The sequence below is a fragment of the Quercus robur genome, chromosome 7 (genome assembly GCF_932294415.1).
Source record: "Quercus robur chromosome 7, dhQueRobu3.1, whole genome shotgun sequence".
In the NCBI taxonomy this organism is placed as follows: domain Eukaryota; kingdom Viridiplantae; phylum Streptophyta; class Magnoliopsida; order Fagales; family Fagaceae; genus Quercus; species Quercus robur.
Window position 1 is genome coordinate 18,600,611 of NC_065540.1, and position 13,619 is coordinate 18,614,229.

The window sequence follows — 13,619 nt, forward strand, 5'->3', positions numbered from 1 at the left end:
ATTTGATCCATTTGTTTAAACTCATGATAAAAAAATTTGGTTTTTTAAATATAAATGGGATGTGTTTTTAAAAAATTACTAAAACTTGATAAGGTTATAGTTAGAGGATTTTTTTTTTTTTTTTGAATTAATGGGCTTGGTTAAAAAAAATTGTTTCATTCTAAACATGATCCGTTTTCATTATGAAAAAAAAAAAAAATTCTTGTACGATGGGGCTAAACACAATTTTCATTGTAGGCTTAGATTACAACTATTTTTGTAGTTAAACTTTATTTTTAAATAAAAATTCCTTACTATGTATAGTAAATTATGGCTCCCCCTGTTACATAATATTATCAACATTGACCCAAAAATCAACTTTATCCTAAGAGAAAAAAGAAACCATAAATTAATTGTACGATTGGGTGAGCAATTTTATTTCAAAAGAAATGTACAAATAGATCAGAAACTCAATTAAACAGGAAAACAACAACACCACAACAATTTTCAAATCACCCATACAATCATGCTATTATCCTCCAATTTAAAGAAGAAGAGGAAAAAGTGTCTCTCACTTCCTTTTAAGTTGATATTTTGTTCCGATTCATCACTTCAAACCCAATTAAAAAGAAACACATTCTACTACCAATAGATTATTTATGAAAGCTCATTCTCAAGCAGCATGTTCACAAGTATTCCATATGCACTCCTATCGCATCTAAATAGAAACCAACAACCTTTCCTGCAGCAACACTTGATGTGAAAGCATGACCGATCTCATCACCATAGGGCCCATATCTGCCATTGTTTGTGTAGAATGTAATGGATCGCAAGGCTTCGAAGTTATTAGTCCCCTTTACAGGTCCAGAAAATCCCACAACGCCAACCAAGAATTGCGTTGATATATCAAACTTTATCTGCCAAACCAAAATACAGATTTTGCGTAAAATAAACTTTTGGTTCCTACGATGTACTAAAGTAGTATATGTTTAATTTTGGTCCATCAATTTTTTTTAAAAGTTTGGATTTGGTTTTTGAAATTTTAAAGAAGGTAATAATTAATTTGATCTCTCCATCTAAGCTAAACCATATACTAATTATTAAGGGACCGCTCAAACTCGTTTCATATTTTTAAGAAATCAAAAAGAATCAACTCATGGATAGAACTTTGGAAGGCCAAGATTATTCCAATTATAAAATTGGAAAAGGCCAAAATTCAAACTTTTTTAAATTTAAAGACCAAAACCGAACTTAAGACCAAACTTTTAGGGACAAAACATATAATTTAGCTTTACTTTATTTTTATCAAGAAGAAAGATTAAAACACTTTTTGGATAAATAAAAATAAAAATTATGTAAGCTTGTAAAGTTGTATGTTCTATACCCCAACTACAAATCAAAGTAACATGGTATTTAACATCTTTGTACAATGTTTTAGAATTATTGTTGAGAAATTTAGACCCCGGTTGATAAAATTAACAAGTTTTAAACTCAATTTGTTAATTAGATTTTTTATGAATAAACCTTGTTAAAATAAACAAACATCAATATCATGCGCAGGGAAAAAGTAAATAAGATAAGATATAATGACTCAAGAAAACCAATGAAACAAACTAGTTTCACAGTAAAAAACTTGGGGGGAAATCTTCCCGAAAAGCAATCCACTATAGTAAAGAGAAGTTTCAGATCTAGTACAAAACCTTTGTCCCTAGACTCTACAATCCCCGCAGATGAACTTATAGCAGAAAACTTCTACTGTTTCAGAACTTTTGAACCCTTCAATATATGAACGCCATCCTTTTGCACAAATCCCAGTACGTGACTAATCAATGATGCACTGATCCCAGTACGTGACTAACTCCACCAACTTGAAAAAGATATTGATTGCAAAGTTCTTCATTTTATCAATAATGAAGATTAAGAAGTATTTGGTTACAAAACCCTAAAGCGCAAAAGACGCAGTAACTTCTTACAGAAAGAATAAGGCACTCGGTCACTTTTTCATATGTTCTCTATGTGCATACACACTATGATGATCTCTAAAATAAGCCTTATATATGTCTAGGGTTGTGAAAAAAGAAACCCTACACAAATATTTCAGTATGGGCCGAAAATCAGATCTGGAAATTCTGATTTCGTAGATCTCGATAGATAGGCTTCCGTCGAGCTTCTGTCAAGTTTCAACATTTATTCTCGATAGATAGGATCTGTCGAGATATCTGTCGAGCTTTAATGAATAGCACTTTTTCACTTGTTTCTTGGTCCAATCTTCGGCTTTAATACTTGACTTGAACAACATGTTTCTTGAAGTCTTAAACTCATTCAAGATCTACCCAATTACAAGTAAAGTGCATTTTGTCAAAGAATTAGCCAATTACATAAAATATGTCCTTAACAATTATAATTGCAATTTTTTTATGAATTAAATAATAATAAAGAAATTCTTTACATTATATTAGCAATGTAAGATTTACATTGTAGATTAAACATATGTGAACAATATTGTATACATTTGTTTAGTCTATAATAATATAATGTAAAATTTTTTATAGTACAATATATATAGGGGAAATTGCACTTTATCCACCTGTGATTTGGCCCGTTTTAACAATGTCCACCCGTGGTTTAAAAGTTGTCACTTTACCCACTTGGGGTGGCCTCCGTTAGACCCCTGTTACCTAACTCTGCCTTTTCCGTTAGAAAATCTCATTTACTATATAAGCCAAAATTAGAACCCAATTAGAACCCTAAAAAAGGATTGAGCTCTCTCCTTCTTTCTACCTTCGAACCCCCAAAAATCCCTAAACCCATAATCCCTTTCTCTCTTTACTTTGATTGCCAAAGTGAAATCCCCGAACACTTGCAAGCAAGGAGGAGGTGTGCTAAAGCTTGGGTTTTCCTCTATATCTGGTATAAAATGACTTTCTAGGATTTACCATTGTTGTGTTTATTCTTTTTCAATGTGTAACGATTGATGAAGGTGATTCGGATTAAAGTTTTTCTTTCATAAAACTAGTGGTTTACCATTGTTGGGTTTACCATTGGCGTGTTTGTTATCTTATAGTTGACATTGATGACTATGGTCCCTAGGAATATTTTGGTTAGATGCATCTTTAGGTTGTCTGTGGTCCCATGGAGAAAAATTAGTTGGTTGTGTTTCTTGTCTCTAACCCCATGTTACTTGGTGTTTGGTGTGCAATTGAAATTATTTTGCTTTTGTCATTGGTGCTCTCTATTCATGTGTTGGTTATGTATTTAATTACTGTTGTTTGTGCATGTGTTTTAACTCTTGCAGATGGCTGCTGAAATTCGTTTTGATTTTACTATTCACCATAGTGGGAATTTTGAGTGGAACCCTAGTTGAGTATGTAGGTGGTGAGGTATCTACAATGGCTAATGTTGATCCAGATCTACTAGGTCATTTTGAGATACAAGACATTTGTGCTGAGATTGGGGGACCCATTAACAGTAGGATTTATTATTTAATACTTGGTGGTGACTTAGAGCAAGGGTTAACGTTAATTACTTCAGATGATGATGTGACCTACATGTGTGAACTACATGCTGAATGGTTAACAAATGAAATCACACTTTATGTAGAACCTGAAGTTGAACCAATTGCTATTGAAGAACCTATTGTTGAACCAGATCGACCAATTGCAGTAGACCAGCCATAGGAAATGAATGATAAAGATGATGATACTAATGATGATACTGATTGTGAGGAGGTGATTAATACTGTTAGATTATCTGTAGTTAACCAAAATGATGTTAGTGAAGAACCTGTTGAGGGTTTAAGGGATGGTAGTGTTGGTGGAGCTGTGCATGTGGATGACCATGCTACCCATGGACAAACTGTTAGTAGTGAAGATGTTCATGTGGATGAACCTAATTGGCTAGATGAAGGGTATGAAGGACCAGATTATCCTGATGACATATTTGGTGCTCAGAACAATGAGGTGCCCAATATGAGAGAGAACATCAAAGAGATACTAAAAATGTAAATGAGGGAGATAGAGTGAGAGAGTTAGTTATAGATAATGGGAAGAGACCAGAAGCTGCTGCCAGTGATCAAGCTAGTGATAATTATGATTGGGCTGAAAAAGCTCTTGATGATGATGACACTAGGAGCATAAACAGTTCAGAGGATGATGATGAAAGGGTGAGATGTCCAGAGTTTAATGAGAAGACTGGCATAAGTAACCCAGAGTTATGCAAGGGTATGAAGTTCCCAAATGGAAAGGTGTTTAGGGCTACCTTAAGGGAATATGCAGTGAAAAAGCCTGTGGACATTAAGTTCAAGCTTAATGAGAAGACCAAAGTTTCTGTCCACTGCAAGTATGAATGTGGTTGAAGGATATATGCATCATAGATTGCAGGGGAGTTAACCTCCCAGATAAAGACCATGGTTCCAACTTGTACATGTGGGAGGACATTTAAGCATAGCCAGGTTACTTCTACATATGTGGCTAGGAAATACTTGGATGATTTCAACAAAAACCCTGATTAGGCAGTTTCTGGTGTGAAGCATCGAGTTATGCAGAATGTGTATATGGACTTGAGCATAAATCAAGTGTACAGAGCTAAGAGAAAAGCTAGAGAGTTCATACTAGGTGATGAGAGATTGCAGTATGGGAAGCTTAGGGACTATGCAGAGATGATAAGAGTAACTGATGTGGGGAGTAAGGTGATTCTGCAAACTAAGATTATTGAGTCTAACACACAACCTAAGTTCAAGAGGATATATGTGAGATACAATGCACATAAAGTTGGATTCTTGGGGGGGGGGGTGGTGCAGGCCATTTGTAGGATTAGATGGTTGCCACATGAAGGGTAAGTTTGATGGACATATATTATCAGCAACTGCAAGGGATGAGAATGACAATATTTTCCCTGTTGCATTAGGTGTAGTTGAGTAAGAAAACAATGATTCTTGGGTGTGGTTTTTACAAACATTTGCAGATGATATTGGGAGGTGAAAGTTCAAAAACGTGTACAAAAACACTTTTGAACGTTTAGACCCCCAAAAACCAATTTAATCAACACATGCAATATGTTAAACAACTAGTGTGCGGAAACTTAACATATGCTATAACATGGAATTGATTAAACAACTATCTAAGCCACATCAAAAATAAACCACAGCAGATTAATGTAAAGGCAGAGATAGAGAGGAAGGAAGATGCAAACACAGCGATAACACCAGATATGTTATCGAAGAGGAAACCGAAGACCTCGGCGAAAAACCTCTCCGCCGCCCTCCAAGCGGTAATCAATCCACTAGAAAATACAGTTGGGATACAAGGACAGCAATAGACCCTCCAAGCCTAATCTACCCAATGCACCTAAGCCCTCCAAGCTTCTTGCTCCAACGAGGTTGCGCCGAACCTTTTTCTTTTCTAGCTTTCCGGATTCCGCTACTACACCGTAGCATCAACCAATGAATATTGGCTCCTTCCTAACTGCTTCCCAGAACTCCAAACGACTGTCTCACAGAGATGATAATGGTGAGAACCAGGTTTGGTATAATGGCCTCTTAAGGATTTGACAATGGAGAGGAAGAGAGTGAGGGATTTTGATGAGACTCTAAGGTAGAGATTGTGGGTGAAACAATCTGGTTTTTCTTTAGGGTTTCTCTCTCAAAATTCTCTCTGGAAGCTCTCTTTCAATCGTGGGTTAAAAGGGTATTTAAACTGAAGAGGAGTGGAATGCGAAACGTCAGGTTTTTCCAAAACAGGGGTGGCTCACGGCTTGACTAAGTCGCGAGTTCCAGTCGCGAGTTAACCGTATGGCCAGTTGTCCTGTTTTGTCCTGTAGTGCTCCAGCTAGCATGACTGTTCATCTTCCAGCATGCTTGGCACATGTGCAGATTCTGGCGGGTTGAAGCCGCGAGTCCAGCCGCGAGTCCCAGCCGCGACACTCTGTTTTCTTGCACACTCTTGAGCAATCTTCACACTATCTCACTCACTACCCTTACAACAATCCCACCTAAATACAGGGTTACTAAATGCTGAATTACAAGCAAATTTGGCACGGAATAAAGCCAATTAGATGGTTGAATAAATTCAACCTTACAGGAGGCCAGATGAGCTGAATCTGGTGTTCATTTCAAATAGGCAGAAGGTAATACAATTCACTTACTTTTTGAGACTGCTGTTTGTTCTTAATCATTACATTTCTGCTTTTTGAAAGTTTTGTTTTTATTCTTAGGCAGATGGTGTTCACTTTTGTTCTTTGGATGTTTTTTTATTGTATTTATGATAACCAATGATTGATACCTGCCATGGAGCTGTTGTTCCCAACATTTGAACATAGATTTTGTGTGAAACATATTTACAACAACTAAACTTCAAGGGTTTAGAATTGAAGGTTGCATTATGGAGGTGTGCTGCAGCAACAACAGTTAGGGAGTTTGAAAAGAGAGTGCAAGATATGAAGGAATTGGACAACGAAGCATGGGAGTATCTAGCAGACATCCAACCAACCCAATGGACCAAGTCACATTTCACTTCAAGGGCCATCTCTGATTGTTATGTGAACAATCTTAGTGAGTCATTTAATTTTATGATACTAGAAGTTAGGGATAAGCCTATCATTGCCATGCTAGATTGGATTAGGATTAGGTTGATGACTAGAATGTATAGTAAGAGGATTAGGATTGAAAAATTCACTAGTGACATATGTCCAAACATAGTGTAGAAGCTTGATCAGTTGAAAGTTGATTCTAAGTCATTTTTTGCTATTCCATCAGGTTGCTATATATATGAGGTTGATAATGAGTATGAGAGGCATATAGTTAACCTTACCAGAAAGTGTTGTACTTGTAGAGTTTGGGATTTGACAGGAATCCTATGTAAACATGGTGTTGCAGCAATCTATAAGAACCTGGAGAGGCCTGAGGATTATGTGCATGCATGCTTTAAAAAGGATGCCTATGTGACTGCATATAAGGAGATGATTACCCCACTGCTTGGCCAAGATGAATAGGTTGAAACCAACCAACCTGCCCCTGTTGCTCCAATTGTGTACAAGCCTCTAGGCGGGCCACCAATGAAAAGGAAGAAAGATGCAAATGAGCCAAACAACCCATACAAAGTTTCTAGGTTATATAGACCTATAAAATGTGGGTTTTGCCATCAAGAAGGGCATAATTCAAGGAGGTGTAAAGCTGGAATAACTGGTGAGACACCATGGCAAAGGAGGCAGAGACTTAAGAGGCAAAAGAAATTTGTAAGTAAAGCAAGAATGTGTTCACTATAACAATTATATTACAAATCTATTTTTGATACAAGGCAATTCTTTTTGTAGGGACAAGAGGGACAAGGAACAAGCAGCCAGCCAGCCAACCAGTCAGTCAACCAGTCAGCCACCTAGGCAACCACCAAGGAGGTTTGTAAGGCAGGCAGCCAGGTTTGCCAACCAGCCAGCCAACCAACTAGCCAGCCAGCCAGCCAATCAGCTAACCAGCCACCTAGGCAACCATCAATAAGGTTTGCAAGGCAGCCAACCACCCAAGCAGCTAACCAGGCAACCAATGAGCAAGTAAGGCAGTCAACAAGATTAACAAATAAGAAGGCCAACCAGGCAACCACCATTCAAGCAAGGCAACCACCTAGATCTGTAAATAAGGCAGCTAACTAGTAAGTAAGGCACCCACCTAGACTAGTAAACAATGCAGCCAAGTAGACAACTAGTCAACCAACAAGTGGGGTAGCTAGCCATTCAACAAGAAAGCAACCACCTATCAAGCAAGTCAACCAGTCAACCAACTACAAAAGCAGCCATTGAGGTAGCCAACAGGCAAACCCTACACACAGCCAACTGAAACATCTGCTTCAACTTCAAGCAGACCACCACCATCTGCAGCAGATTCAAGCAAACCACCACCAAGTAAAGCACCCACAACTCAATGGTTCTCATGTAGCCAGCCCATCTCTCATACATCTAAGGAAACATGGGACACAAGAAAACCTCTATCTCAGGTATATACACAAACACCACCCTTCATACTTACATAAAACACTGGATTAGATCTTGATATGGAGTTTCTATGTATTTTGCAGCCTCGAAGGGGGTTGGTACCACCAAGGGTAGTTGGGAGTAGTCATCTGTTCTCATATGGGAGAGGAGGTGGATTAAAAGTTGAGACATCTAGTGTAATGTTCTCAACAGGTAGGGGCAAAGGCAAGGACAAGGGCAAGGACAAGGGCAAGGTCTTTGGAAAATGAAGATTGGAGAATATGCTAGCAGAAACTTTACTTTTTTTTATTATTGTGCAGAACTTTATACTGTAAAGTTATTTTGTTATTGTCATAGTGGGGACAGAACCACCTATTATGTAGATGAAATTTGGCAGTGTTTAGCCATTAATGTTAGGTGGAGTCCACTTGTTTTGAACAATGCTTATTATATATGTATGGAATAGTCTTACTTTAAACCATACTTCTTTATGCTTCTTCAATTGATGTAAACAGAATCTTGTGGGGTGCATGTCCTTGCTTACCCAATTGATGTACAACATACATAATCTTTATAAAGAAGAACAGATTGCATACCCTATTCAAATTACAAGAACACATTACAAGGCAACATTACACATTACATAAACAAGGCAGCATGCTCTATTCAAATTACAAGATCACATTATATAAACAAGGTAGCATTACATAAACAAGAACAAATTACATAAAGAATAACACATCACATAAAGAAGAACACATCACTTAAAGAACAAATTGCATACTCTATTCAAATAAACAACAACATTACATAGTGCCAAATACATGGAATACACTTGTCAAAAGTGGTAGTATCCAAAATTATACAATAACTACAACAACTTGCCTTCAAGGCAGACACAATGGCTTTGTTCCAAATTCTCCAATCCTACCAGAAAACACATAAAAAATAGCAAAAAACCCTCATGACACAACAAGTGCAAATTTGTATTTTTGTAACTTCTCTTTAGCTATCCTCTCTCTCGCCCTAGCTTTTTCTTCCCTCTCAATAGTTATTGTTTCCCTATCACAAGTCTCCTTTTCCTTTTTCTCTGCAACTCTTGCTTGATTCTTGTCCATACTAAATCTTGCAAGGACAATGGGTGCAACTTCAGATCCACGCTTACATGTTTTTCCATCCAACCACCTAAAGTATTTACAAGTAGGTTCATCATCCTACAAACAAAATCAAATTAGGGTTATTCATAAAGCCAACAAAACTAGAAAATAAAAAAAAATAAAAAAGGAAAAAAATATGAAAACCAACTATTACTCACCACATCATAGTAGCTACACCCATAAAACCTTCTCTCAAAATTGTTTAAGGTTAGAGCAGTCTGTAGCCAACAATTGGCAGTAGAGCATGAATGGTGACTGGAACCCGAGTAATATCTTGAAGAAGACATGTTCAGATTTCACTTTGGCAATCGGAGTACAGAGAGAAATGGATTGGGGATTTTTAGGGATCTTGATATAGCGGAAATGGGTTTGGGGGTTCGAAGGTAGGGAGAGGGAGAGAGCTCGGTCCTTTTTTTTAGGGTTCTAATTGGGTTATAATTTTGGCTTATATAGTAAATGAGATTTTCTAACAGAAAGGGCGGAGGTGGGTAATGGGGGTCTAACGAAGGCCACTTCAGGTGGGTAAAGTGACAACTTTTAAAACACGGGTGGGCATTGTTAAAACGAGTCAAATCACAGGTGGGTAAAGTGTAATTTCCCCATATATATATAATTGATAGTACAATGTAAATTAATAAATACTCTAATAATAATAAGGCTAAAGTACAAATTGCACCCCCGAAGTTTGGCTTAAATTCATTTTAGTCCTTTAATTTTATTTTCGTTCAATTGAGTACCATCTAAGTTTTAAAATTATTCAATTTAGGCACTCTGTCCAATATATATATATATATATATATTTTTTTTTTTTTAAATTGTCATTAAAAAAAATGTTATTTGCACATTAAAAAATCTATAAAATTAATAAAAATATTTTATAAATTTTTTTGTGGGGCCCGGCCCAAAAATGATGGGCTATTCCAAACTCAGGCCCAGCCGAGGAGCGTCCTGGCCGAAGAGAAGCCTCATATGAAGCGTACTCAATCCCAATAGCGCCAAGGAAACCTGTCCGAGGAGTAACTCCTCCTCGGACATCATGAAGCCCAGACGAGGAACTTTCCCCAGCCCTTTCAGCTCATCTTCACAACATATAAAAAGAATTAAATCCAAAATATCTCATGGAAGGCTACCGCCACATTAATTGCACCCCAACCACCCTCTTGGCCGCATTAATGAGGAAAAGATCCCTGAACAGTACCGCCTTGGCCTCTGCAACTCACAAAGGGACTGATGAGGGCGTCTGATGGGACAGGTGCTCAAGTGGATGCTTGGATGATTAACAGGTGTATGGTTGAGATGAAAAGAAGAGAAATATATATTGTAGTGGAGTCCCTCAAAGAAGAGGGGGGGAGAGTTGTATCAAGAACAAAAAAGAAATAAAATCAGACTTAAGAAAGATCCATTCTTGTATATTTTATTTTCTTTTTGCAAACAATACTGTCCATGCATTAGACTGAACAAGTTCACTGAGGCTAAGTTCTTTGACCCATCCTCTACAAATATTTATTGTGGGTTGTGCTTTGGGCCAAGGCCTAATCAACACAAGTTGGGCCAGGAAAATCGTGCAACCACATTTTTATTTAAGAATTTTTTTTGACTTTTTTTCATTAGTTAATTGTATACTTGGGGTCCGTTTGGGAACAACTTATTTAGCTGAAACTAATTTTTTTTGGCTGAAATTACTATAAATAAAACTAAAAGTTAGCTGAAATAATATAGTGGGATCTATGAATAGTACCAAAAAATATAATAAGACCCATAAATAGTAACAAAAAAAAAATCTAAATAGTAAAAGAAGCTACCCAATAGAAGCTATCCCAAACGCAACCTTAATGACAATTTTTTAATGGAATTGGACCAAATGCATGAATTAAATCAATTTAAAATTTTTTTTAGAGGAATAAGTTTGAAAATTAAATGACTCAAATGAACAAAAGTAAAGTTAAAATGATGAAATAAATTTTAAACTTAAATGACTCAATTGAACAAAAATAAAGTTAAAAGCCTGAAAATTTTTTTTAGTAAAACTTAAAAAGTTGAAAATTGCATATTATCCTAATAATAATAAAAAATTACCGTATTAATTTTATCACCGCCTGCTCCGGGATGCTTCTGTGACCAAACAGGCTTCCCATCTCTATTTTCATACAACACATGTATGGCATGAATCACTGAATCCCCAACATGCAAATGCAATTCCCAGATTCCAGAAAAAACTTCATCATCGCATTCCTTCCCACCATGCTCACCCCACGGCCCAGGTCCTCGAGGTACAATCGCTTTCATCTTATTCTCCAACTATATATTATATAAATTAAACAATTTGGTCATCATCAATATATAACATCGTTTAGTCCTTCCTAGCTTCAATAATAAAACAACAACTTTGGGAAACCAAACCTCTTGCTGCATTGTTTTTACGTAGACACCAATGGCATCAACATATTGACCAGCACGACCATGGAATCCAACAATTATGCCATCCTCCAGAGGTAAGGAGAATGGTGTACCTTTCTCAGATCCATAGAGTCCATACTCGGTCTTATTTGTATAAAAACATAGGGAATGGATTACAGTATAGTTTGAGTAAACCGCAACTGTACACTGATGGATGTCAAGTACTCTTTAGGCCAGTCAAGCAATATCTACACATAATATTATGCAGTTAAATAAAAAATTAGCTTAAAAAAAATGCATGATTGTAACGGAGTTAATTTTATGAGGGCAGTAGCAATATGTACCTTGTCATTTCTATGTTCGCCGTTACCACCAATCTTATTAGAATTGTGGAGTACACCATCTTGATCACCGCATTTCAATGAAATTGAATCGATGGCACCTCCATGAAAAATTACAATCTCAGTGATCCCACCCTTTTTGGCCTTGAAGCTCCATTGGTTTCCACCTTTACCTCCCCATGGTCCAACCTTCAAGCATTCCTCCATGTTGCAACCTGCAAAAGCTGCAACACATATACATGTATGCATATAACAACGGTTAGATATATACTAGCCCATTAGCATAGGCCCAAGCCTAATTCTACTTTGTGTGAAAGCCAAGTCTCTTACTTGTACTAGAAGTCTATTAGTCTAGGGTTTAGTCTACTATATATATATATATATATATATATGTTATGCTTTATTGTAACATAGGATTTGTACTACACTCTAATATATTATTGATGTAACCCTTTAGGATTTCCTCCGTAGATTTAGACCGTTAGGCTGAACCACGTAACTTTCGTGTGCTATTGTATTATATATTTTATGCTTCCGCATCTATACTAGCATATTCAACATGGTGTATCAATGCTAATATTTAACATGATATCAGAGCCACCTTTTTGTGGCCATGATTTTCTGTCCTTACAGTGTATTTAAGAGCAATCTTTGTCTTCCTCGGTGTTTTTTCACTACTTTCATCTTATTTGGCTTCCTACTGCTATCGTCAAAACTCTTTGGTATAGTCATGTCACCGTTAGAAGTTGCATCAACACTACAAGACCATTGCTTTCCTTAAACCACTGTCACATAGCCAAACTTCATTCAAAAGATCTTCTCAACCTTACCAAATCTCAAGCTTACATCTTGAGTTTGAGAGGGAGTGTTAGAGATATATTAGCCCATTAGCATAGGCCCAAGCCTAATTCTATTTGGTGTGCAAACCAAGTCTCCTACTTGTATTAGAAATCTATTAGTCTAGGGTTTAGTATACTATATATACAAATGTTATGGTTCATTGTAACACAGGATTTGTACTACACTCTAATATATTATTGATGTAGCCCTTTAGGGTTTCCTCCGTGAATGTAAGCCGTTAGGCTGAACCACGTAACTCTCATGTGTTATTGTGTTGTATACTTTATGCTTTCAGTTCTACATCCATATTAGCATATTCGACATGGTGTATCAATGCTAATATTTAATAACAACAATTAATGACAATTGTTTCGATTTTTTTTTTTATTAAAATAAAGAGATGAACACAAAGAGAGTATTGAAGCAACAACTTGTATTCTTTTTCATTGCGTTTCTACAAAGAATGACATCTCTTTTGGCTTTTATAAAAGAAAAGAGATGCAACAAGAGTTCTGTTGGATCACAACACCAATGAGTATAAGGACCTTCAATTGCTTCTCACATTGTCAAAGCGATTCTGGGATACCACTTGCACTTTTCATGTCCCGGGTATTGGTGAAGTGATGCTAACACCTTATGACTTCTCAGGTATTATTGGCTTAAAATTGGGTGGTGAGAGAATTAAAGTTAATGATTCCATCTCATCAGTCGAAATTAGAGGTCTTCTAGGTATAATGCCTCCAAAAGTCAAGAGTAAGAATATACCCTTAATGTGGCTATACTCCAATATTGATAAATGTGAGACTATAGCAACTAGCACCCGTATGTTCATGCTTCTCTTCATTGGATCTCTCTTATGTCTGAACTTGGGGAGCACTGTGAGTTTACATTATTTGTGGAGTTTGAGGGGTATTAATTAGATCAAAAATTATGGTTGGGGTGACAT

General features: G+C 36.7%; 1 pseudogene; it reads right to left on the bottom strand.

Annotated features, from left to right (window-relative positions):
- Positions 1-665: 665 nt before the first annotated feature.
- LOC126691114 (agglutinin-like) lies at positions 666-12,040 on the bottom strand (annotated as a pseudogene).
- Positions 12,041-13,619: the final 1,579 nt, after the last annotated feature.